This window comes from Ciconia boyciana, chromosome 7 (genome assembly GCF_034638445.1).
Source record: "Ciconia boyciana chromosome 7, ASM3463844v1, whole genome shotgun sequence".
Taxonomy (NCBI): Eukaryota; Metazoa; Chordata; class Aves; order Ciconiiformes; family Ciconiidae; genus Ciconia; species Ciconia boyciana.
In genome coordinates this window covers 4,492,634-4,519,037 of record NC_132940.1, presented here as the reverse complement: position 1 = coordinate 4,519,037, position 26,404 = coordinate 4,492,634, and positions in this window count along the sequence as shown.

The window sequence follows — 26,404 nt, the reverse complement described above, 5'->3', positions numbered from 1 at the left end:
TTAAAGATCGCCGCCTATGTGGGAATACTAATTTTAAAAAGCATTCGGCTCCTCATCAGATGTTGAGGAGCACGGCACGTTTTCATTTTTCCTGCACATTAGCCAAATTAAATCAAAATAAATATCAATGAAAATATTGCACAGGACATAAAACCCCATCCATTTGCGCTCTATCCATATGCTCCTTTATGAGACGCTGGGTTTCACTCCTGCTCCAGCTCTCCGCTGCCAGCCTTGAGAACGCAGCAAGGCGTGGAGTCCCCGATGTGCTTTAGGCATTCATCCCTCACATACCGCACCCCGGGGCCTGCCTGCGTTTTTGTTCTCACCACACATCTTCGCCAGGCTTATTTCTGCCTGCAGGCAGCAGCCGTGGCTGGGCTAATGCGTGCCAGCCTGGCTCCAGCCCCTGCCACCGGCTAGGGCTGCACTGCCGCTGCGGGATCAGCCGTAAGGTGCATTTCTGCCAGCAAAAAGTACAGTTGCTAAAAGGTGCTTCATTCATTAATTATCTTAGGGGGGTTTGAACAAAGCAAACGTTTACATGCCCGGGAAGTTGTTTCTTAGGGATGCTGGCGTGTTCACACCAGCGTCCCTCGCCATACAGCTGCATCGGAGATGCCACTGCTCCCGGCGTGCATGCAACCTGCCTGCAAAGCAAAGCACGAAACACCGGCTAAAGAAATCATACAACAGAACTCAGGATTTAAAAATGCAACCAATTTGTGTCGTCTCAGGAGCAAGCATAGTGATCTCAGCTTTTAAAACCGGTGCAGTTTAGGGTAATGTGATTAGAAATTCAACATTTTCCCCTCTCATTATTATTTAGCTCCCTCATTTGAATGCTCAGGTTGGAGGGAAGGGGGATTGCTTGGAAATTACACACACAGCCAAATTTCTTCCTTCCCCTTTGACAGGGCAGTGCTGATGGTTATTGTTCTTTTCTAGCTGCATTACGCTGTCCTTGATTTTTGTTTCAAGCAGTCTAATGGCATGATGTCAAATCCTGCTAATTGGTTTAGGATTAAAATGCAGGGCCACATCACTCTCTTGATTAACCAGCAGCAAAACTGCTTTTGTCTAACGATCGTTTCAGAGGAGAAAGAAAATAAAGAATAGAAAGGAAGCTTCAGGTTTTGTCAGTAAAAATACATAGGAAACTGCTTTTTTTTTTAAGGGGAAAAAAAATTGCCACTGCTAGGCCCACTAAGTTTTAACTTGTAGCAGTTAAAAAGCAGCCCTGCAGGGAAAGACTGCTTCCTAAGGAGCAGAGACTCCGCTTTTATCCAGCATCCAGCCCCTCACTGCACTGCACCAGAGCATCCATGGCTGGACCTTCTCGTATTTAATAAACCGGCAGCCAAAAGTCAATGGGAATGTCTCAGTCCCATTTCTGGCCTCCCTGACACCTAAACGGCTCCAGCCCCAGCCAAGTTTGCAGTGGGATAAATAACCCGGGACCGAGCAAAGGCTGCGGCGGCCGGTGCAGCACCAGGGAGATGCTGGGAGCTGCGGGCGCTAGCAGGGTCCTGAGCGGGCTGTGGGATGCCGGATGCCTGGGGCCGTGGGGAGGGGGTTTGCATCCACAGCATCCCCCTTTGGTCACCCCACGGCCACAGAAATTAATTCTGTAGCCCAAGACGGGGCTGTGCTTGCCGGGACCGAGCTCACCTGTTGGGTGGTTAGCACAGAGCCGGGACAAGTAGTTTTTCCCCCGTGGCAGCGAGGATCGGGGATTATTGGGAGGGGAAGGGGGGGATGCATGGTTCAAATTAAAACGGGGACAGAAGCAACACTAAACCACGACTTTGTTACTCCTTTGCTAAAAAAAAAGACCCAACAAACCCGCAAGAAACGCCCCCCATCAACCCCTGAAGATTCTCCCTGCTGCACTGTTTAATCTCTTTGGCTCCTGTTTTCCCTGACCAGCTGAGGGATTTAATTTCCAGGGAATTAGACGTCCGATTCAGGGTATTGTTTTGGGAGCTCTGCACACGATTTGCCACACACAGTCCTGAAAGTCACCGGCGGACTCGGCGCTCCCAGCACGCTCCTGGCCCAGCCCCGCTCTGCCGGGAGGTGAAAGGGACTTTATTGGGAAGGTTTTGATGCATTTGGCATGTCTTTGAACCTGGCTCCCCCAAAGGGAGAGAATGAACTCAGGCGGAGAAAGAAAAAGGAAATAAAAGGGCCCTTCCCATCTGCCCAGTTGCATTCAATGGGGAGCTTTTTAAAAGGTATAATAGAGGTTTGTGTGTTCCTGCTGAGATTTGTTCTGGTCAACTTCTCCAGGGCACTCAGACGGGGCGGCGTGGTGTGCCTGTCCTCCCCCAGCGCCCTCGGAAAGAAATTATGGTGGGTTGGTTGGTTGTTTTTTTTTTTAATTGTTTTTTTCTGCTGCAAAAAGTGCGCGCCATGCACACACTTTGCTCTCGCACAAAAGCGACTCGAACCAGCCCTGCCGAAACAGAAGTGGGTTTTTCTCTGGGTTTTCACCAGCAGCGCCGTTTAGCCCAGCGCTCCCAAGCGTGGCGTCGAGGCAGCCAAATCCCAAACATCCCCGCAGGATCCAGCCCAGGTTTTCCCAGAGAGCATCTCCGGGACGGTCGGGGATGGGGAGCACCTTAGGGTCCAGCCCAGTTTTACAGCATTTCGTTGTAGAGGTAAATCACCAGCAACAGTGACTGTACTCCAGAATTTGCCCTGCTCTTTACTGTGCTCTGCAACTCGTTGGTGCCATTATTAAAAGCCAGGTCAGATGCAAAGCTGATTTTTTTTATGTGATCCTGGCTCCGGCACAGATGAGATGACATTTAACAACACCAAATGCTCAAGAAGGGGCTCCGTGTCAGCACCCAACAGGTACAAAAAAGCCTGAGAAGTTCTTGGCTGTCGTGAACAGCTTTCTGCTTTGCAAACTATGATAGAAAGAGTGGAAATATGTTTTGTCTGCTTTTCCCTGACTCCAGGACTCCAAAGCAGGAAGACGAGAACATCCTGCACACATGTTAATTAGTCATTCCTTAAAACCAAATGTCACAGCGCTCATATTTAATTCCAAGAACAGACTGATGAATATGTACGTATAGTTATATTTCATTTACATACTCTGGGATTTGTTAAGAGACGCCTAATAAAACCATCTAAAATGAATTAGGTCTTCTCCTACCAACATTTGTTTTAAATACACATATATCAGAGGAACATGCCCAATACTGTAATAGGAGATTTTCGCAGAAACAAAATACATATATTACATTTCATAAATGCAGATAGTGAGTTAAAGCAGCCACCCTCTAAATGGGATTTGATTCTCGATGTAGCAAACACACAAAAAAGGGGCTTGAGAGGCAGGGGGGAGGCAGCGATCGGGTTTATAGGAGTCCAAAGAGGCCGCAGCTTGGCACCCAGCAGGCCGTGAGAAAGTGTCCACGTAAGGGAGATGTTAAAGGCACTGAATTATCTCCTCAGACCCAGCAGGAAAAGAAAATCCCTTTGAGACTTTTGCATCCTCTTATTTTCAGTTTCGCAGTTCTGCATCTAATGCTATTTTTTAAAAAATATATTTTCTTCTTTGCTCGGAGCCCCCACCCCTGGAGCAGGGTGGCATCCAGGTAGCTGCACTCAAAAATCCCCTTCCAGCCTGAGAGGCCTTTCAGGGATTTTTTTTTTTCTTTTCAAAACAATTCAGTTTATAGGAAAAACACTGTGGTTTTGGTTTTCTAATTTCACCCCCCCTCCCCAACGGCCCGGCACCCTGCGAGCTCTCGGGGGGCACGAAAGCGTGGCTGCTCGTCCTGGCGGGCACATCATCCATTCGACAGGTCCTGCGGCGGGAATTCAGCTCACACTCCTGCTGATGTGTGAGTCTGGAACAAATCTGGCTCACTCGCCCCGCGCCGGCCGGCCTCTGTAGGGCTAAGAGGAGTGGAAAGCAGTAAAATCTCCTTTCAGTCTATAAAAATCTGCAGAGATATTTGGAATGTGCAGAGGGAGCAGATCTCCCGAGTAAACCAGAGCAATGATTAAAATAGTCACTTTTCTGACCGTAACCGCAATTTAAATACTGCGGCTTTTGTTTGCAGAATAGCTATGGTTTATATTCTAGTGACAGTCACACAACTCCAGGGGTTGTTTGCAGAGTTAGTGGCAAAAACATGTGGTTTGAATTTAAAGTCTTAAAGTTAGAGGATCAACGTTACTCCAGCAAAGATATTGCCAGTGTCTCTGCGAGTCATAATTTTAAATCATCAGGAACCTGAACACTCCTCATTAAATGATTAAAGGGAACAGTAATGAAAAAGCTAAAAGAAAGGATAAATATAAAGCCATATAAGCAGGAACATCTATTTTCAAAGCAGGAAAAAATATTGTCATCCTGACAAAGGGCAATAAACATATCAAATGAACTCACTTCTTTTTTTTGGCCGAGAATGTAATCTTAATAAAGCAACAAATTTTAGATGGCAGGGTAAGATTACAGCTCTTCTAGACTAGGACTAGAGTTTTCCCATAAACAGGTTATTGCTGCAGGTTCCGGTCACAATTAACTCTGTATTTATGTCTCACTTTCTGAGAATAAAATGATCCTTGAGACGAGGTGCTTTCATGGTGAAGTTTTCCATTGGGGTATCAACCTCATTTCCTTACCGCGAGCTCCGCGTTCGCATTTTTCCCAATAACAACGGCCTCAATTCAGCCCTCCCAGACCTGAGCCCGTTCCCTTCTCCCCTCCCAAAGGAGGCAGCAGGACAAGCACTGCAGAGCTGGGCTGCGTTTTGCAGAGCATCATCAGTATGCAAGGGCGAGGAGCAAAGCGACCTTCCTTCCCAGCCCTGGTTGCATTGCTTTTGTTACCCGTTTGCCCTCTCTTGGTGTAAGAACATACCTCAGCTGAGCTGCTTTTCCTTCCTCAAAGTCAGACAGGTCATGGGCTGCCCAGTACTCCAGGGCCATTTTGACCAGTTTCAGTAAGTCCTGAAACGGGAAGGATCATGGTTACCAAAGACGTCGCTAGTCGAACCCTTGGTACGTTGTGTTTACAGGAATTGCGTTAGGTGGGTTGCAGTTGTGGTCTTTCAGTGCCTGTTTGGGAGAAAAAATGTGAAAAAATAAAAATAAACAAAATATAAATAATGGGTAAACGTATTGACTGAGGCATTACGTAGTATATATAAATATAAATACATGAGGCTTGCTGCAGGAGGGAGAGCCTGACTGTATCGATACATTGGCAAGAATGCAAGGGTTATATTTGAAATGTAGAAAATAATCCAGTGAGTCATCTTCCACACGCTTTGGCTTGCGATCCTCTCCCATTTTTGCTTTGACCCAGGAGGACACAGCGCACAGCCTGAAAATAGGCAGCAAGATGATGTGGTGTAGCTGCACCGCTCGGCTCCTTGCGGGGAAGTGTACCAATCCCATCCGCAGGCGTTCATGAGGGATGCTCAGAAAAAGTCTGAAAAATGCTGCTATCATAGGCGTTGTCATGCTTTTCTTTAAACCATATTCCACCACCTAACAGAAATAAGCAGATTAGAAGAATACCCCCAAAAGAAGTGATGATGATGATGATGATGATGATGATGATGATAATAATAATAATAATAATAATAATAATAATAATAATAAAAATACTGATGGCACATAAAAATGCAACACCCAAAGGCACTGTGTTTCTAGTCCATGGGTAAAGCAGCCGTGCGTTACCTTGGATTACAAACTGAATCAAGAACAAAATCAGAACAAGAAACTGGAGGCACACACATTAAAGATGAAAATGAAATTTTGGATTGTAACGTTTGCAGATGTAAAATAGGATGGTCAGCCTTAGGCTCGGTTACAGATGACCCATCCATGGCATCTTGTGCAAACTGAATCAGTCACCTCCCCAAAACGGCTCTTTTCTAGCAGACTTCCAGGGCCAGGCCATTTCTTCCGAAACAGGGTTGCTGTGGTCTGCTCTGAAAGTGACTTAATGCCAATGGCCGCGGTGGGCACCCAAAGGCAGAGAGGTGGACCCAACAGCCGGGTCACCAGCCTCTCTTCCCGATGACTTTCCAGGGCTCTGCTCTCCCAGCTGCATCACAAGCTGCTTTGAGAGGGGGCCAGGACTGCCCGCAGCATCCTGTGGTCGCCGAGGGGTGCGGTAGGTGATGCACTGCTCCCCACATCAGGTCCTGGGCACTTAACTCCTCTGCAGTGACCCTGTGCAACATGGCTGGAGACACCCTCCACTCCCCAATGTCCCTAAATATGAAACGCATTTCCCAGGAGAGAGCCTGCGCTCATGTTTTTGTATTCATCTGCTGCCTTCCTGGAGATGGGGTCTGACAGTCCTGATTCACCCTGTTCTGCTGCTCCGCTATTGAGCACCACATCCCTGACTCGCACCAGCACGGGCAGCTGTTGGTCAGGTTAAAGGAAAGTCGAACTTACGTATATATGTACACACATATGCATACACACACACACATATATATGTACATATAGATACACAAGATTGTAAGCAAAAGTTATTTAAACCTCTGTGATACTAAAAAGGAATTCCTCATCTCTATTTCATATCTAAGCACCCAAGGCATGACCTAGATAGAGGATTTTAATGAGCACAACACCTGGGCTATATAAGGGTAATTTTCTCTTCATCCCACCAGTCTCCTGTCCTTACCCAAGCTCCACTACCTCATATAAGCCATAGGGCCCTTCATGAACTACCAACATACTATGTTCCTATTTAGGATATCAGTTACACTCACTTTTTTTGCAGCGTATGATCCCCTGGGTGTTACCAGTCCTACAGCATCCATACGTGGGGCCTTAACAACACAGGTGGCTGGCTGGTGTATGTTTGCAAGAGCAAGCTTTCTCCCGCAGCCTGCCATCTCTCATCTTGCCAGCTTTCATTTTGCTTCATGGGTTTTTCCATCGAAAGGAACAAGCATTTTTTTTCAAAGTAATTGATTGAAGTCTTAAGACCTATATATTAAGATACTTTTTTTTTTCTTTTGCACATTGGAATGAGTTATCTCAGAGATGCGTCAAATCCGGCTGTTTCTTAATTTATCTTCTCAGTCCAACAGCCGGTCAGAGTCACGCATGGGCCACCATGACCAGAGGGCTTGGTCTCAGCGTCAGCTTTATGTAGAAGAACGTTCCCTTTTTACTCTGCATCTGTATGCACATGAATTATATGTATAATATAGATGCCTGCTAAACAGTAGCAAGGACTTCAGCACGTTCGCTAAAGAGGTTGTTTATTAATAATTCCTCCCTTTTGGTGTGCTACCACACGCTTCCCTTGCACAATTTGTATTACAGAGCAGCTACGAGGAGGCAATATATTTGGAACGGCTGATTAGAGGAATATTGCTCATATAGGCAAAACACAACATTTTTAATCCCATCCCCATTTCATTTTTAAGAAAAATAAATGATCTCTGTATCTTGGCGTATGCATCATGTTGAAATGGAGCCATTACTCTGGACAGCTTTTTCACAATGGCTCGCATAATACGGTATGAAAATCATGTACAGCTCCTGCATTTTGTATCTCAGAAGGAAAATAAAAGGCAGTTAAATTATAACGCAAGAACTAAGCTATGAATGGATGTTGTGTTCAAGGAGTCTAATGCTTAAGAGGGGGAAATGACAAGATTTTTTTTTTTTGCCGTTCTAGATATTTTATCCTTGCAACAAGCTCAACTGTCAAATGTTTTGAGAGAGGTCAAAACTAGTCTATCTATCTTTTTTATGCGAGTTTGTGAAAGGAATCTCTCCTCGTGGAGTTGTACAGGAATTGACACGATAAACCTAAATGGCTCCTTTACAACTGTTAGGGTTTTCTGTAAACACATGCTGTCCTGCCAGCCAACCAGCTTCAAAGCCGGGTGCTGAGCACAGCAGATGGTCTATCCTGCCGATACACACGCTACTAATTCATATTTCAATACACAGCTTTGCTGCTTAAATGAAGCCACTGCATCTTTCAAAGTTTTAAAACTTCCAATAACTGGTAATTTTGGGGGGGTTAAATATGATGGCACAGGAAGGCTGCAAAGAGGAGGCGACCGGCTCTAATAGGAATGGACGTTTTGGAGGTGGTTGTTGCACCATGATGTCTTGTAAACATGAGTCCTGCCATGCAGTGCCTCCTGCCAAAGGGAAACTGTGGCACGGCTGCGCTGTATTAACACAGGAATAAACAAAACCAGAGAAACCGGCCCTCCACCACCCACAAGCCACTGTCTTGCAAGGTGGGCAGAACAGAAAAGGTAAATGGTGATGAAAAATCAGGCTACTTGCAGCAATCATGGTCATAACATCTTGCCATCAGCGTGGCCACGTCAGACGATAAGGATTTTCATGGGGAAGGCGGGTTTTCGGGAGGGATGCAGGAGAATGCAGTTCAAACAGCTGCCTCGACCCTTCCCTGCACCAGCTCTGCTACTGCTGCTGTGTGCAGGAACACATTTTGGCATCAACACTTCATTAGAAAAGTCCTTCTCCCTTAGCTAAACCGCATCCCATCCTTCTCATCTCCTGCAGCATCCAGTTATCGCCTAGCACGTTCGGGTAAGATAGTGAAGATTATCATTTTTCCACTGGGCAGCCAGAGCAAGACGTGAGGGAGAAATTTTTACTACACCTGGAAAAAGAAAGGAGCAGGGGAAAATGAGGCTCTTGGGTTTCTTCTGGCTTTATGAAACAGGGCACCCAGGGTAGCAGGGTTACGATGCTGAAGGTACCGCGAACGTCACAGTGCACAGACCCCCGGGCACGTCAGCCCGGGGCTCACGGCTGTGGTTTGCCAAACCTGCCTGGAGCCAGCCGTGCCGTCACTGTGTCCTGCGGCCGGGGCGTTTCGGTGTCACCAACCGGTGGCTCTGAGGGTGAAGCCGGGAGCAGCCACTGGTCAGCCCTGGGGTCCTGCTGCTGCTCCTGCTGGAGGAGGACAGGGAGACGTGGCTGGCATCCTAAACACCTCCGCAAATGCCTCAAGACCAAGGTATATCATGCATTTGGCCCAAAGTCCCCACACTGCTGTATTAACTTCTCTCCTCCTCCATCACTGACAACTGCTTACACCAGAAAGACAAAAAAAAGAGCTGAAGAACGGAAGGAGTAGCGATCCTCTGCACAAATAACCCCCCTCCTTGTGAGAGGATTGCTTCTTGAATTTCTCTTGTTACGGTTTTATCAAATGTCGCGTCTCCTCCACTGAGCCGTGATAAGTTGGGCAACTTCATCAAATTCAACACTAAGTAGGAGCAGAACCTCCTTCTTAAATTCATTAAATCTTTCTCCCAAAGGAGAAACGTGAATTAATAGTCACTTTCTCTTTTTATTTCAATTTACTTACTTTCTCTTCCAGAGACTGAGCTACAGAGATATTTCCAAATCCACAGTTTATTTCTCTGGCCATAATAGAGAGTGAACAGTTCTGATAAATTTGTTAGAGGGGAAAACAGAACCAAGGCGGCCCTAACAAAGGGAAAGCAGGCGCTGTTTTCATACACCATTTTGGCTTTCCTTGGGTAAAGAGTCTCAGATGTGTAGTTGGGTTTATTCTTTAAAAAAAAACCCACAAATTTGGAGGTCTCGTGTATTATTAAAGGACAGAAAATTAAAATCAGGAATTGCTGCAGAAGTCACTCACACTGTAGCTAAAGAGAGCATAAATCAGCAGAGAGACTTGTAACAGAGTCTTACAACTTAATCACTAATTAAATAATACTAGTATGCAATTAAGGAGTGTCCTTTGATAAGCATGTTGTAGTACATGAATTAGCTCTATGCAGACACATACACAGCATTGCAATAATACAGTATTTTTACATCCTAGGCATAAATGCACGGCATGTGTGCGCGTGCATATTATATCGATGCAAGGTAATGCACAGGACTCTGTGTGTTGCCATTTCAAATGAAAAATCTACTTACTGTAAATCAGATAACTCCGTTCCATTCAGATTTAAAACCTCTCCCTAGCACACCTGCTGCCAAGCAGGGGGAAGAAGGCACGGGGAGCATTTCCAGAGGGAAAAGTGGAAGCTAATGAGAAACAGCCACGTATCCATGCCTTTTCCTCGGCACGGCTGCCGCGGTGCGGGGCTCTGCAGGGCTCTTGGTCCATGGGATAAGGAAATACTGCAATGGGCAGGGGCATCATTTCTGATAGATCAGGGTGTCTTTGCCTTTCAGACTTTCTTTTGATGACCTAATCCACTTTCGAAGTGTTTTAAACGAGACTTATTCTCATGTCACACATCCAGTTGCAAACCAAATTCTGCCACTTGCAGCTCGAAAAGCATTTCCCCACATCCAACTGCTTCTCTCCGTGCCTACAACTGAAAGCAGTCATTGGCAAACACAGCATTACTCACATTTTGGGTTACTGTGACCACGGTACTCAACACTGTGGATGCCAGGAACCATGTTGTTGAAGAAGACCTCGAGCAGAGCAGGTGAATGATAATAAGATGGATTGACCAGACAAAAGCTGAATGGCAAAGCAACACAAGCTCACCACACAATTCCTCACAGCTTGTCTCGTTTCTCCTGTAGCCAGGGTGTTTAGCACAGGAATACATTTTCTAAAATTCTCCTCCTTTCTTCCTTTCTGGAAAATCCTCCCAGAAAGTCTTGGCTCCCTGCAGGCCCCGGGGGGGTCTCGGGGTGCTGCTCGGGTGGACAAGTGGCTGTGCTCCCGCCTGGAGGCAGAAACCACAGCAGCAAAAAAACAGATTTCAGGGGAAGAGCAGGGGAGGGGGGGTGAACAAAAAAACTGGAAATGTGTTAGTTAACTTCGTGTGGTTGTTCGAGCCACTTCCTGACACCCAAGCGAGTCATCTGATTTTAACACATTTCTCTTTTGCATTTTGCAGCTCACCTTTAAGAGAGCACAAGGCGGAGGAGGTGGGAATATATGGACTTCAGCCCTTCCCATCAGTTTCCCCCTGTTACTTTCAAAGATTTTCTATTTAGAAAGGAAGGCTTTTTTTTTCCTGCTGTTCATACATTACACATACTTCCCAGCCAAAATATCTTGCTTGTATATTTTTTTAATTTAGCCTACGTTACTCAAAATTGCTCTAAGAATAATTAAAGAGAATCACTTTCCCCGTCTCTTTGATTTACCTGACTTTTTATTTCTGAAGAGTGTTTTAAGAAATAACCATTAAAAAAAAAGAGAGATCAACAATTAAAGAAAAAAATAGCCCCATATCCTCCTCCTTGTCTGAATCTAATGAAAATGTTTAAATTGCATGGATATTTATGCTTATGAAAAACATATGAACAAAACAAAACCCCCAGTATTCTGGTGAGATTCTGTAAACAGGACAAAATGTGAACTGCGGAAATATATCATTTAAGACCTTTATTTCCTTCTAGCTCTTTCCAGGCACCAAACGAGCTTTGCATGCAGATTTCGTTTCAGCTGGGTGGAATCATTTTCATAACTATTCTCCAAAGCCTGAGGTCAGTCCTGGTCCTTCTGCAACGGGATAAATATTAACAAGTGTGACTAACCCATTCCTTGCGCCCTTCTTAAATTTTCCAGAGTGTGTCAGCAAGCATGAAAGCCAGAGATCAAAAAACGCGAGGATTTTATTGTTGGAACCGGATGGGAAGAAGGATGCAATATAGGCCAAGTCCCAGCACCTCAGAGAAGCTGGTCTATAACACCAGCAATAAAAAACAAGGGAATTACTGGGCTGCGAGAAAATTACCTTGCCCTCCTGCTCAACAATGAGTAAATTTTCACTTGCCCCCTACAATAACATTTTACGAGTGCTGGACTAGTGCCCCAAGAGCAAACTTGGACTTTCACTGTGGGTCCTGAAGGACCCCAGAGATGACAGAGGTGGTGAGGAAGGTGTGTAATACAGCTTGGTGCCTCCTGGGCAGAGGCCATGGGGCTGCGATGGCCTCGAGGACCCATGCTCACTCCTGGTTTTCTCTTCACAGATGCTGTTTATGACGTTCCATGGTGTCATGGATAATCTTCCCATACAATGCATCCTTCTGGGAAACAAGCTTCCCTCCACGCTGGAGTTTGTAAGAAGACCAACGTAGGTCTGGTTATATCACCCAGATATTTCTAGGGGGAAAGTCTCAGTCTAACAAATCTGGTATTAAATAAAGCACCTAGAGATGCTTATCACTATTGCAGTTTGATATCTGTGCAGCAACAGCGATGCAGAGCCCAGTTTGGAGCGGCGTTAGGACACACAAGCCAAGCAGCTTTGTCCATACTCCATCGAGAGATGAGAAAGCTATACATTCCATTTCTGGTGAGCAGGGCAAGAGGAAGGGAGTGAAAGAAAATAAGGAGAGTTGTAAATATAATAAGCATCTATCACACAGCTTTCCCAAACCGGACCAGTTCTGTGGACATGGGGAGAGCAAGGGGCTTCTGTACAACCTGCTCATACCAAAAGTCTGTCAAAACCAGATTATAGCCTTGAGAATATTTCTGTCCAAGGTCAGGTCTAGTCCTGACAAAGCCAAGGAAAATTCAAAGCCAACTGAAAAAAACCCCCAGAAATGACAACCAGAAGTATTTAAGCCTGAAAGAGGTTTTATTCACATGATAACCTGGGCTCATATGATTCAAAGCTGTTCACTCGCAATGCACAGACCTCTTACTTTCCACAATGTGTTTAATTCGCCTACACATTCTCTCAAACGAAAGGTATGCCCCAGATTTCAGCACCTCCATTGTGTCTACTCCACTGACCCCACAAGAAATCATCTCACTCCGTTTGTTTCCACACCTGGCTTTCTTCTCCTGCAGGATGTCAAACTGCAGAGCAGAATATACCCAAGAACATATATTTTTCTCCCTCCATCTTTTGAAGCACTTTAGCTCTAAACCCAGCAAATGGGTGTGCATTTTTTGGGTCACTGGGTTTACAGATTATAAGAGTTGAAAAAGAAGATACATGAATTGCGGTCCTGACCTACACAGTTCCTGTTCCACAGCCTTGTTCCGCCCTGGCACAGTGATCACCAGAGCTTCTGAGAGCATGAAGGGAACTCGGGATGAAAAGAAAGGAGGAGGAAGAGGTAGCATTTATTGACCCCTTTGTGGCTTATAGCCTGTGACATCTGCCATGACTTGCCAGACTATGTGAAAAACTCCCTGCCACCTTCTGCACAGCAGAGATGGACCTGTTCAGAGATGACACTTATGAAAACAAGCCTCATGCCCAAAACCCAAATCTAAAGCTCTTGCATTTTTCCAGCCTGGGAAAAATTTGTATTTGGATTTGGGTTTCTTCACTCAATAGCTCCTGATCTCCTAAAAATTCCTATGCGTAAATGCCAGATACCCAGCTGAGTCTGTGGAGAGTCAAGAAGGAGACACCTGCAAACCAGTGTTAAATGCTCTGCAGAGCTCACCGTCTCCGTTGCATGGCAGCGAGATTCTCAGCAGCAACGCAAAAGGAGCCGTGTGGGAGAGGCCGTAAGGAAAAGTCCCAGGAAACCTCTTGTAACTTGCATAATTTTTATACTTTGCCCAGTTAAACCGTGGTTCCATTAAACTTTCCTTTGGCTGGCAAAGGACTGGCTGAGTTATTATGGAGAACAGCCCCGAGCAATTAAAAGTGAGAGCAACATTACAAATCTAAGATTCGGTAGACAAAAATCTCTTGCAAAAGACACAGCCCTACCGAGTTATAGCCTACCCAAATGGGGAGAACCAAATTAAATGAAAAAACATATTGTATATTATCTTAATTTATATGTGAGATTTTAGACAGTTCCAGATTTCTGGATTAAATACAATACATTGTGGCTCCATTAAGGCTCACTGGCCTTTTAGAATATTATTGAAAGAAATAATATATAACAGTTTGAAAGGTTTTTGGATGCTTGGTGGCATCATTATGCAATTTATTAATATGTGGGCAGAGTGACTAATGCCTCTGAGGATATATTTTTAGTTTCAAAAAAATAAATATAAAAAAGAAAAGCATGCTGGGGGGGCCAAGAAGGAAAACCAGCTACAAATGGGTTTGTGCTAGCGGCATGTGATGGCATGCATCATTCTGTCTGTCCCTTCATAAGCCCAGCGCCCAGAATAGAGCGCTTCTCCTTTCACTTACAGCATTTCCAAAGGGGCCCAGAGGCCCCAGCAATTGCAATTTGGTAGAATTTGGGTATCTAGCTCCTTTTCTGGCATCTTTCCTGCATTTTTAAGGCTGAAAGGGACAATTCAGATCATCTAGTTTAACGCTCAATATAAATCCCCAAGAAAATAATTTCACACATTCACTTGCTAATTGAGCCTACTACTATATGTTTCACCAAAGTCATCTGGGCTGGCCTCCAGTTCTGATTTCAAGATGCAAAAGGATGACAAATCCCCTGCCCCCTTCAACAGTCTGTCCCAGCAGTCAGCCCCCTCTCCCTTCCCAATCTCTCTACTTTGCCTGTCTTAAATTTCCAGCCATTGCATCTTGTTATGTTTTCCTCCATTAGACTATAAAGCCCTTTTGTTTGCGGCATTTTTTCCTCCGAAGGCATTTACTGCACAGAGTCAGGTCGCTGCGTGATCTGCTTTTTTGCTAAGTTCACCAAATTGAGCTCCTTAAGCCTCTCTCCACAAGATTTCCTTTTCCAACCCTCAAATCGTCCTTGTAAAACTGAACCATAGGCTGAGAGTTTACAGCCTCTATCATGAATTCAAGTCCCTGAATCTCAGGTTAATAAAGTCTCTATTTTTTAATAAGGCTTCTGTGAAATGACTAGAAATAGTCCCACAGGATGTGTTATTTGGAGGTAACTATTTCCACATGGGCTGGAGGTACGGCTCTGCGAGCAGAGCGTGGGGAGAGCAGTGGGAGGGCTCTTCCCTCCTCTCCTTACCCTTTTCTGCAGCCTTTTTTAGCGCTCTCCCAAGTTGCATTTCAAAAAAACGTATTTTTCTTGGAGGGTCGATCCCGGTGGACATTTCCGAGGCCTCTAGGAAGAAGCAGCGTGGATTTCACCTCCCCGTGAACACGCAGAAACCAGCTCCCGAGGAAGCTGCCTCCCCCCAGCACAAAACCTGCCCTACGCCCGCCAGGGCCGGGAGCCCCATCTCTGGCGGGAGCAGAGGCACTGACAGGGTCTTGGCACGTCTTGCTCAGAAAACAGCTCCTTCCCCGGGCCCAAAGAGACATCTATAAAATCTTTCAAAGCTCACCAGAGCCCCTCCTTCCTCCCAAATTAACAGGATTAAAAACAAACCCCGGGGTTTTTCTTCCCCGTCCTTTTCCAGTGGTGGTGTCCACACTTCAGAGCTGTTTCTTGCCATTATTAATTGGTTTATTTGCTGTTTGTTAAATGACAGTGGAGGTTCACAGGAGGCTTGGCTCCAGATCTTTGAAGAAAACACCCCGATATTGCCAAAAATTCAGCGAAGTGACAAGACATGGTGAGTTCTAGACAGTCTCCTCAGGTGCTGGAGCTATGGTTCACTGCTCCACAGCTTCTGGACAGGATAATATCCTGCCTTTTAATCAGTTGCATTTGATTTGTATGTGAGACCATGCACCAAATGAGGAGTTTAAAAGATAATGCCAGCTCAGTTTCAATTCAGCCTGTCCTTCATGTACCCCACAGGGACAAACTTGCTGTCCCAAACTGAAACAAAAAATTTCAGAGGCAATCGCAACTGATAAAATATTAGAGTGAGTGAGGTCATTGCCAGTCCAACCACTTTTAAACTTTTTTCCCTTGTTTGATTTGTTTGATTTTCTGTTCATCAGCTTCGCTCCCAACATTTGTGCTCCAAATCCTTCGAGAAACATCATTCACTTCACTTCAGGACACATTTCATCACCCAAAGATGCCTACACATGTCATAAAACCTTCCTGTGACTTAAGAGCTCCCCTAACCTATCTTCTCTATTTGGCTTCAGAAAAACCTTTTCTTTCCCTCTCTGATGAAAGACCACCAGTTTAAAAGCAAGGGTGAATAGGTGATACAATTAGAGTTAACCACCTAATGAAGTGACCCTCCTTTCTAGCTGTGAGTTGTCCACAAAGAACATATAGAACATATGGATTAGAAGAACTTGCCATTGGCTAGTGACTCAGCATCCCGGTACTGGCGTTACACCCAAAAGGTAATGTAGACTTGTGTAAGCAGCCTGCAAATTCTATTTGATGAATAGGAAATTTTGCAGTCAGATGTAAAATTTAAAATTTCCATGTGGCAGGCACAATTGCTCTTAAAATTCTTAAAAATATCTGTGCTAGGTGAAGCAGGTGGAAGCAGGCAGGAAAGGGTAAAAAATACAAATACATTTGCATGGAAAGCAGATAAAAATAATCTTTGAAGATAAAGAATATTAGTGAATGTTTCCTAATGGTCACCATTCACCCTGTTCCTTCTTTGCACTCTACTTCCCAAAGGCATAAGGTTTTAATTCTGTTCATGGTCAATGTAATGTTTAGAGTTTCATCTACTTGAGCGATTCTTCGGGGACTGGTTGCAATAGCTACATTTTCGGTTTAAATTGCATTTTTTTAAAAACTACAACTGAATCTTACGGAGGAGTGAAACTGGAAAGGATAAAATTAGATTCCTGAACCTTCATCCCTTTTTAGAACCAGACATGAAAAAACTGTATCCAGTTTGTTAAATATTTTTTCCACATCTGGTGTTCAGTCAAAACCATAAGAAAAGTGCTGGAAATCTCACAAGAAGTCTCGTACTCTTGTGATTTCCAGTCCAATTTTTGCAGCCACAGGAGATCTGTATAGTTCAGATAAGAATCTGAAGCAGAAGCCAAACCCAAACTGTGAACCTCCTGAGGCTCACCCCACCCACAACAGCTTATGTCTTTACCCATCATTTGCAGCAGATGTTCTCCCAAATTCTCCAGTGAGATAAATTCCATTAAAAGTTTCAGGAGAAAGATTATAAGATACATAAAATACAAAATAAAAGCGTCCGAAGCAGCTCATCACGGCCCATTAAGCTATTGTTAAAGACATTCATACAGCAGCGTCTATTGATTAGAGCAGTTTGCTTCTCCCTACTACTCGTTTTTCCATGCTGGGCTTTGGGGGCTTTTTGATCTAAAGGCCACTGACGTCAATGCGAGTATTTCCATTGTCTTCAGTGGGCTTCAGATCAAGCCCTCGACAAACTGGTTCTCCCATAGGTCAGTCTGCAGAGTGTGGGTTTCTGCCAGCAGATTGTCCCTAGAACATTTCACTGTAGATTTACAGTCTTTATAAAATTTTTAAATGAAGTTCTATAGTTAGATTCATATGGTATATCATAAATTACAGCAGATTCTGCAAGCTTGGGTTTGAGGGTTGGTTGGTTTTTTTTTTTTTTCATTTGGCTCTCAGGGAATGTATAGTTTTTTCCATAGGAACTTTTCTCCAAATGCTAATTTTACCTGCTTTCTGCTGTTTCGCAACAGAATGTGTGCATTTCTCACGGCCAAAGCTCTCTGAGGAAGGTTGTGCCTGTGGCAGTGGTGGCAGTGTGAGCAAGCAGGGACTCACCATCCGCTGTCTTGATATCTTGATGTTAGTTGGTAGGGCAGGCTGTGGCTTTGGGCTCTCCTTGGTATTAGTCAGATGAATGAAAAAGAAAAGCAAGCCAAAAGTTTCAGATTCTTTTTCTCCCTTAAGGTGTAGTTAAAGCTGAAAGTTGCTTTTTGCCTATCGGAGGAGCATCTTATGTCCAACTCTGCTGCCAAACGCTTGAGGGACAAACCCCTGGGGCAAGGGATGATCTTCGTGCAGAGCCTTGCACACACAAACACCAGTCTTCACTGGGACCTCTACAGTCTTGACACTGCCTATGGTGACCCAGCAGTGTGACAGCAGGAGACAAGGGATAGTCCTGACACCCGCATCCTAATTCAGATTCCCCATCATCAGAGCCTAAATTTAAGAATTCAAGCAGCATTACCATGCCCATCTGCAAAGTGGGAGCAATAATCCCACAATACCTTCTCAGAAATGCTGCGAGGCCATGAACTCTGTCTACACAGAGTAGTACTGTTCAGTAGTAAATGAAATCTGTTTTCACTTCCAAGGCTATGGCATAAATTACTATAGGCAGAAATCCAGCCTAGCAGGCAATGAACTGGATGGGGCCCACTCAGTTCCTTCCATCTTTAGCTTTGATTTTCATTGTTTTGTTTCATTAACAGAATTTCCATGTCTTTTTTCTCCCCCCCCATTGTAATTTTTCTAAGCTGTTAATTTGCCAGCATAGAGAATGGCCTCATAATTGTATACCAGCTCCTCCAAAGCACCCACAAGAATCTGAACGGTTTTTAGCAGACTCAGCATTTCCCTCTTTACTTCTCAGCCCTTGTATATCTAGAAAGAGAAGCTGAAGAATGTCTGTTGCTGTGTTCCCACTGGGGGACCATAACCTGGCCACTTGTTTTCTGCTCAGAATGAGCAGATACTGTCCTTAAAATCAACACAAATCCCCGCGAGTCGATGGGGCTGTGGCAATTGGCACCGCTGGTTTTGAAGGACATAAATATCACCCCGAACCAGGCATCAGCTGAGAACATCGTGATTCACTCAATTCTCTCTTTTGTTCCTCCTTTATTTTTAAGGAAGGATATTGATTCGGCTCAGGTCACCTCTGCATGAAGGAGAATGGAGGAGATGCTCAGGAAAACCATAAGGGATAGCAATATGGTTGAGGTGACTTTTCCAACTCTCCCCTTTGCCCATGTTCCCAGTCCCTAAGTCCTACCAGGGACCAGCTCCACTCTTGGCCTCTTCCCTCATCACCAGTGTCAGAGGCTGCTTTTGCACTGTGGATGAACACGTTTCACCACCACTAGCTGCCCTCTCTGATTCATGATTCCTTTGAAAGAAATTAACAGCAATAAATTTGATTCAAATCCTATTTTTTCCCCAGTAGGAGAGTTTGTGAGTGTGTACGAGCGCTCCCACTGGAAAGCGAACTGGAAAGATAAAAATAGATGAGATGAATGAGAGATTACAGGATAAAGTGATGGCCACTTACCAGCCAAACAGGATTCACTGCTGAAGGCTGACAAAGTCTCTGCTGACTTTGGGGTTTAGCAGCAGAGAATCTGCTTCATAATTTGTGTTCAGCCAAGCTCTCTTGGAAGTAACACCTGACCATCGAGTATTTCCTTGGGGCTCTGGAAGAGAGGACGTTCAATGCCAACCTCTGCAGGAATGGCACTGTACAAGCTCGACCAGGGTCTGTGGGGTTGGATGATGCAGGTTTTAGGGAGTACGGTGAGAAGAGTGGTGTGGAAACCAGCACCTAATGCATCCCCTGCCTTACCTGCCTCCTCCCAGACATCATTAAATCCTCACCCAGGAGGTTCCTGTGGGAATTGGGAAAGGGCACATAGCAGGACATTATTTGCCCGTATCTGAAAGTATGATTTCCACCGTGGTTTGGCTTTGCCCATCATGAAGACCCTATTTAATCTCCACTTTTGAGATACAAACACTCAGGCACAGAAAGGTTAAGAAATCAGCCTGAGTCTCAGAGCCAGAAATAAAGCTCATTAGTCCTTCATCCACAGGGAGCCCTTTGCTTCTGTCTCATCCGAACTGCCATACGACAACCGCTGTCAAAGGCGTCTCAAAAGAGGAGATCAATTTTATAGTGGTTTTACTCTTTGAAAGCACAAACAGGCTCTCCATTAGGAACTATAATTTATCTGACTGTGACCACTGACTACAGGTCTATGAAATATATCTAAATGGATTGCATGGAGCCAGAAAACTCAACCCAAGTATATATGGCACACACATAACAAAGCTCTGCAAATCTGAAAATGCAGAGTATCAGCAAGTGCTCTGGTTTTCCGGACTGATTTGGGAGGTAGGTAGGCTTAGCTGAAGGCTGCGGTTTCTAAATTGGACATGGTTACCTAAAACTATTGGAAATTTGAATTGCATGTCAGATGTCTGGAGTAAATGGACTCAAGAGATGTAAGAAAAAACATGTGGCCCAGTATTTTTCTCTTTTTTAATGTCTTTTGGAAACTGTTTAGATCTCATCTGGGGCTTGTATAGTTTCTTTGTTTAGTAATTCTGAATTGAAATTCTTTATAAAGCTTTGTTAATTAAAAGGTAAAAACTTGATTGTTGCACACGGAGCCCTTTGTCCTGAAAGATGCCTGTACACTTTCCAAAAGCATACTCTACTTTCCAAAAAAGTAAACGATCCTTTGAAAACTAGGCAGTGTAGTTCTTTTATTTACCTCAAATTGACCAAATTTAAATTCCAAAATGGACTGTTATGGCCTGACCCTGCTTCTAACTCTGCCAATAGCTGTTGTAGCTGAGCTGTTGCACAGCAAGCGGCAAAGCTCCCCCCAAGCCCCTGGTGCCAGCCTGACTTGGGGTTGCACGCCTTTAGCAAGACCATCCAATACAATGATGAAGATTACGAGCAATACATTTCCTGTGATTTGCAGCTGTCTCCGGGGTGAACTATATCACCTGCTCCATGGCACACAGCCGTATCGTCCCGCTGTGCAGTAAGACCGAAAGGGACACCCAAAGGCACCCTTCTGTAGGCAGAGTGGCCTAATCTGAAATGAGGCAGCAGGACTTGGGATGAAATATTTCCCACCAAGATGTGGCCTTGGCTCTTAAAAGAGAAGAGGGAATTTTTTAGCTTTGCCACATCTTGGAGATGGTACACAGCTTCCTGCGCTCACGCCGGGGTCCCTAACCCCTAACCCCCAACCCCCATTGGGGTCCCTAACCCCTGTTGTCCACAGCCCAGTAGCCTTGCTATTGGTGAAGTCAACCCAACCAACTAACCAACCTGCTCTTCAGCCACCAGCGGCTTCTTGTCCCACACTCCTTACCTGGTGGATCTTCCCACTTCTGCTGTTCAGTAGGAAGTTCCCAGGATGATGCAGATTTTTTTTAAGGTTTTCTACTTTTTTTTTCCCCGGTGCCTTCTGAGCACTTCTGATGCCTGCTCAGGTGCAGCCTCCTGCTTTTAAAGGATAGAGTACAACACATGGTAGGTCATGAGTATGGTTGCAAAAATACTGCCCCCTCCTCAATTTTTTTTTACCTAATATTCCTCTACAGAGTCCCTGAGACAGGACTAAGAAACCTGATCTCTTTCTTTTCATCTGACAAGGATGCATGCTCAGATCTAGATTGCTGGAAATGGCATAAGGTCATAGGCACCTCTGCCTCTTCCAGATTTTGCATCCAGTGGAAAAGGCAGAGAATCTTGGTGGGCTGTCCAGGCAAACCCTGCAGCTCCTCTCAGCAAAAACATGTGGTAGTTGGTGCAGCTGAACCCACATTTTCTAAAAGCCCTAAACTATACCAGCTAAAGTAGAGTTAATGGCGGCATATAAATGTCATTGGAAAAAATTACTGCCTTTATAGTTGCTTCTTTTGTGGGTATTAAGGAATCTCCATCCAATCTTTGCTTTTGGATGTGTGTGTGTGTATATATATATATATATATATATATATGTCTGTGCAGACTTGGCAGGGTTAAACTGCCGGGGGTAAGAAAGGACATAAACTCTTGGAAGGATTTTTGACACCCCCCCTCTTTCCCACTCCCAGCACTCAGGCATGCCAAAACGTTATGGTTTCTTTTAGACCCGCATAATTAAATGAGTGATGAGGAATTTCTCACCAATATAAAACTGAATCATTCGTTGCTTAAAATAGAGCTGTACCCTCTCCAGGTCGTCAGCTGGTGTCAATCAGCCTGTTCTGGGACACCAAATTTTGCTCCTTGGGGATAACACCAAGAGCATCAGGACTGCATGGTGCAGCCCCAGTGGGTCCAGGATTGGGAAGAGACCATCATAGTGACCAGAAAAGAAGCAGGCTTTATAATACCCTTTTTTTTCTTGAGGAGTTTTCATGTTCGTGCAGGAATCCTCCCCCCGGGGGGTGGCTCGGGGAGCTGCGGAGGACAGGGAGGGCGGTGGAGGTGGCTGCGGGGAAGCCCACGCAGTTTCTCTCCCGGTTTAACAGCCAGCCTGCCTTCGTACTTGCCAAATTTTGCGAGCAGCCGGTAGATTTACGAGTCCCGGGAGCGCACCCGGCCCCAGCTGCGGAGCTGGGCGGCGGAGGAGCCGGGGCGAGCCCCGACGGGGAGCGACGGCGGCGGCGCGGAGCTGCACGGATGGAACCAAGGGGAAAACGGGGACAAAGCAAAAAGGAACAAAAAGGGGGGGTGGGGGTGGGGAGGGATTTGGGGCCCCTCTCTTCACCCCTCACTTTTAAGGGGTGAGAAAAGCTGGTCCCTGCGCACTGCGGGTTCGCAGGGCAACCCCGGCGCAAGCTGGGGGCTTGAGGCGGGTTGGGCGAGCAAGGCGGGGGCGGGGGGATAAAGCCAGAGGCGAAAAAAAAAAAAGGAAAAGCAGTAGGAGAGCAATCCTGGAGGAGTTACGAAAAAGAGTAACTTGTCCACAGGGTGTCACTCTTGACCCACATTTGGGCCAGCACCCAGCCTTGTCTGTGGCAGCAGGAAATTGGAGATTTTTTTTAGTTCCCCAACAAGCCTCCAAAAAGGCAGAAACCTCCAAAAAAGGCAGGCTGGCTCCTCTGGGTGTGCTGGCCTGGGCACCCACCTGCCCGGCTGCTCCCGGCCCTGATTACCCACAGCCGCCCTCCTCGCCCCGCAGTGCACCTTGCCTTGCCCTGTCCGGAGGATGGGGTTTGCATGGGGGGCTTCCTTGGGCCAAGCCTACAGCACGCCATGGAAAAAGGGATGGAGAGGGGAAGAAAACAGTCTTCCCCCGCAGCCAAACTCTTTCTCACCATTCTGCTCCAAACTTCTGCCATCCCCCCTCAATGTTTCAGAAGTATTTTAGTTTACTGTGAAATTAGAATCATAGAATGGTTTGGGTTGGAAGGGACCTTTAGAGGTCATCTTGTCCAACCCCCCTGCCATGAGCAGAGACATCTTCAACCAGACCAGGTTGCTCAGAGCCCCGTCCAACCTGACCTTGAATGTTTCCAGGGATGGGGCATCTACCACCTCTCTGGGCAACTTGTTCCAGTGTTTCACCACCCTCACTGTAAAAAATTTTTTCATTCCTCTTTTAGTTTAAAACCATTACCCCTTGTCCTATGGCAACAGGCCCTGCTAAAAAGTTTGTCCCCATCTTTCTTACAAGCCCTGTTTAAGTACTGGGAGGCTGCTGTAAGGTCTCCCTGGAGCCTTCTCTTCTCCAGGCTGAACAACCCCAACTCTCTCAGCCTTTCTTCATAGGAGAGGTGCTCCAGCCCTCTACTATTTTTGTGGTGCTCCTCTGGACCCACTCCAACAGGTCCACATCTTTTCTGTGCTGAGGGCTCCAGAGCTGGACGCAGTACTCCAGGTGAGGTCTCACCAGAGCAGAGCAGAGGGGCAGAATCCCCTCCCTCGACCTGCTGGCCACGCTGCTTTTGATGCAGCCCAGGATACGGTTGGACTTCTGGGCTGCGAGCGCACATTGCCGGCTCATGTCCAGCTTTTCATCCACCAGTACCCTCAAGTCCTTCTCTGCAGGGCTGCTCTCAATCCTTTCATCCCCCATCCTGTATTGATACTGGGGGTTGCCCCGACCCAGGTGCAGTACCCTGCACTTGGCCTTGTTGAACCTCATGACATTCACATGGACCCACTTCTCCAGCTTGTCCAGGTCCCTCTGGATGGCATCCCATCCCTCGGGCGTGTCAACCGCACCACTCAGCTTGGTGTCATCTGCAAACTTGCTGAGGGTGCACTCGATCTCACTGTCTATGTCACTGATGAAGATATTAAGCAGTACTGGTTCCAGTACAGACCCCTGAGGGGCACCACTTGTCACCGTTCGCCATATTCCCGTCATCCCATACTGTAAGCCTGCCCCTTCCCTCTGGGAAACCTCCTGTTTCCCAGGCACTGCCTCATGGAAGGTGCGACATTACAGCTCAGTGGTGAGTTCTGAACCAGGTTAAATTAGGTGCTGGTAATCCTTTGCTTTCAGTAGCTGTTACTCAGCAGAGTTTGGAGGGGTTCTTCAGCTAAGGAGAAGCCCTATGAATTAACACCTTGTTTTCTGTGTCAGGCTGTAGGCTTCTGCAGTCAGGAGGGCAAAGCTGGGGTCAAGCCAGCTCTGGGTGTATCCTGAAAGCAGGGAGAGTCCTGACCTCTTGCCTGATGCTGTGCTGAGCCCAGGCAAGGCAGGACTGCCTGCCTGCACTGCCCGTGCCAGCCGGAGGGCTAGCTGACACATTAGGTTTCCCAGGATAGGCACAGGGGGATGCGGTCAGCCACCAGGCTCGAGGGGCCAGTGGGTGACATGGATGCTGGGGTCAGCATCACAGCAGCCAAGGCACAGGCTGCAACTTTTATAAAGCATCAGCAGAGCATGAATTATGGCGTGTCCTCCTGGCAAGGTTCCTGGAGCAGAGGACACACTGGCAAGAATGCTATCTCCTCTTCCAGGCCTGGTTGGGACAGGATTTGTGTGTAGTGTGTACAGCACGTAATTCATCAGGCTATCATTTACATAGCATGAGCTCAGCACTGCAGCACTCTCTGACACTTTGAAATATTCTGCTAAGAGCTCAGCAGCTTACTGGGAGCATTGCACAGGATACATCCCGAAAGGGATGCTTTCCCCTTGCACAAATCGATCCTCTACTTGGAGGAGGTGCTCCCGAAAAGCCTACATCCATCAATCTTACCTGTCTGCAACTCCCTTGTTTCTGCAGTGACTTCACTCTTTTGCCCCAGGACAGTGTTTTTAGGTGTGCTCAGTATAATTTTAAACACTTCTTGGTTTTCTTTCAGGCCATCCTCCTTAATGTGGCTATCCCAAGCTTTTATGGAAACACCTGCAATATGTAAACGCAAATGTATAAATCTCTGTAACATGAAAAACCAGCTTCATGAAGCCGTACAAGAATGCAGCCATGTGACTGCAAAACTTCATTTACAAGTATCTAAATATAGATCATAGCAAGCAGCAAACTCAGACTTCAATTTTAAAAGCGAGGGCATAGGGGAGAGTGCAGAGTCAGCACTTCTTAAATAAGAAGTTCTCTTGTACTAATTCATTTACAGCGGAATCTTCCTTTGACACAGCAAATTTGCCTCACCGAATCCTGATCACAGAGACATAAAGATTTTTATGGGAGTCGGAAATAGCCTCCACGCAGGCGCTGCTGCGGAAGCCCTGCACCACCGCCCACCTCCGCACCTAGACAAGGGCACGCTGCAGTTTGCACCAAGTGAGTTGCGCAGGCTTTACTCCTCTGTGTGCTTTTATCACATCCCATTATGATTCCCTGGTTCCAGTTTGCCCCAGTTGCTTCCCAGCACCAGTGGCTGTGACTGCTGCCCACGGTCCTAGGGAGCATGACAGGCTGCTAGGCACCATGCAAGGGGTGCACAGGGCATGCAGTCTGAGCGGTGAATACTAGATATATCCTCCATTCCACCTACCTACACCTGCATCTCAACTGTTTAGGATGCTGGAGATATCCCACACACCATTGTATGCCTGTCTATTGCCATTATCCTTGGCTGCCATTAGGTATTACATTAAACTTTCTCAAATCATTCTTCTAGCCTCACAGTTTCCATAGAAATACATTTTAAATTTAGGAAAAGTCAACTGTCCTTTGACAAAATCACTGAAAACACTGCAGAGAGACAGCGGCAAGTGTCCTACCCAACATACCCTGGTCAAATGGTGGAGCAGTTCTTCAGGAATCAGCGATACTCGAGATTTGCACAGGGAGTAAACTCACACTAGGCAGCCACAAACCCACCTGCCAGCGTTTGAGCAGAGAGCAGGAGGGGGAACCAAGGTTTGAAAGCCAAAACTCTAATAGCCTGAAATCAGCCTTGTTCTGGGTTTACAGGAACCACCTCCTAAACCGTGAGGGCTGTGCCCAACTCACAGCCAAGGCTGGATCCAGCTGCAGGAAACAGGAGATGTCTGGGGAAACAACTCCCTCCCCCTGGACATCCATCCCACTGCAGGACGAGTGGTGAGAAAGGCTTGAAACAGACCTAGCAGGGAGGCACTTTTCCAACCTGAATCCTCACCGGGAAAGCACTGCTATTTAGGAATGGGATTTAGGTCTTACAACATCAATGGGACCTAAGCAGATGCTCGAGTGAATCCCTAAATCTAAACCCACCACAGAGACTGCTCTATGAATTCCTAAACATTTTCCACTGGCATAATCAGAAGATCACACGTTTTCTAAATATTGCATAAGTTGGCTAGTTGCTTGAATTTCAGATTTTGGGGCAAAGATCTATGTTATTATCAACAAAATCCCAAATTATTAAAGAGCATTTTTCACACTCTCGTTCTTATTCACTGATTTCCTATTTAGTAGACATAAAGAACATTAACTGGCATTTGTTTTCAGCCAAATGCTGAAATACTGC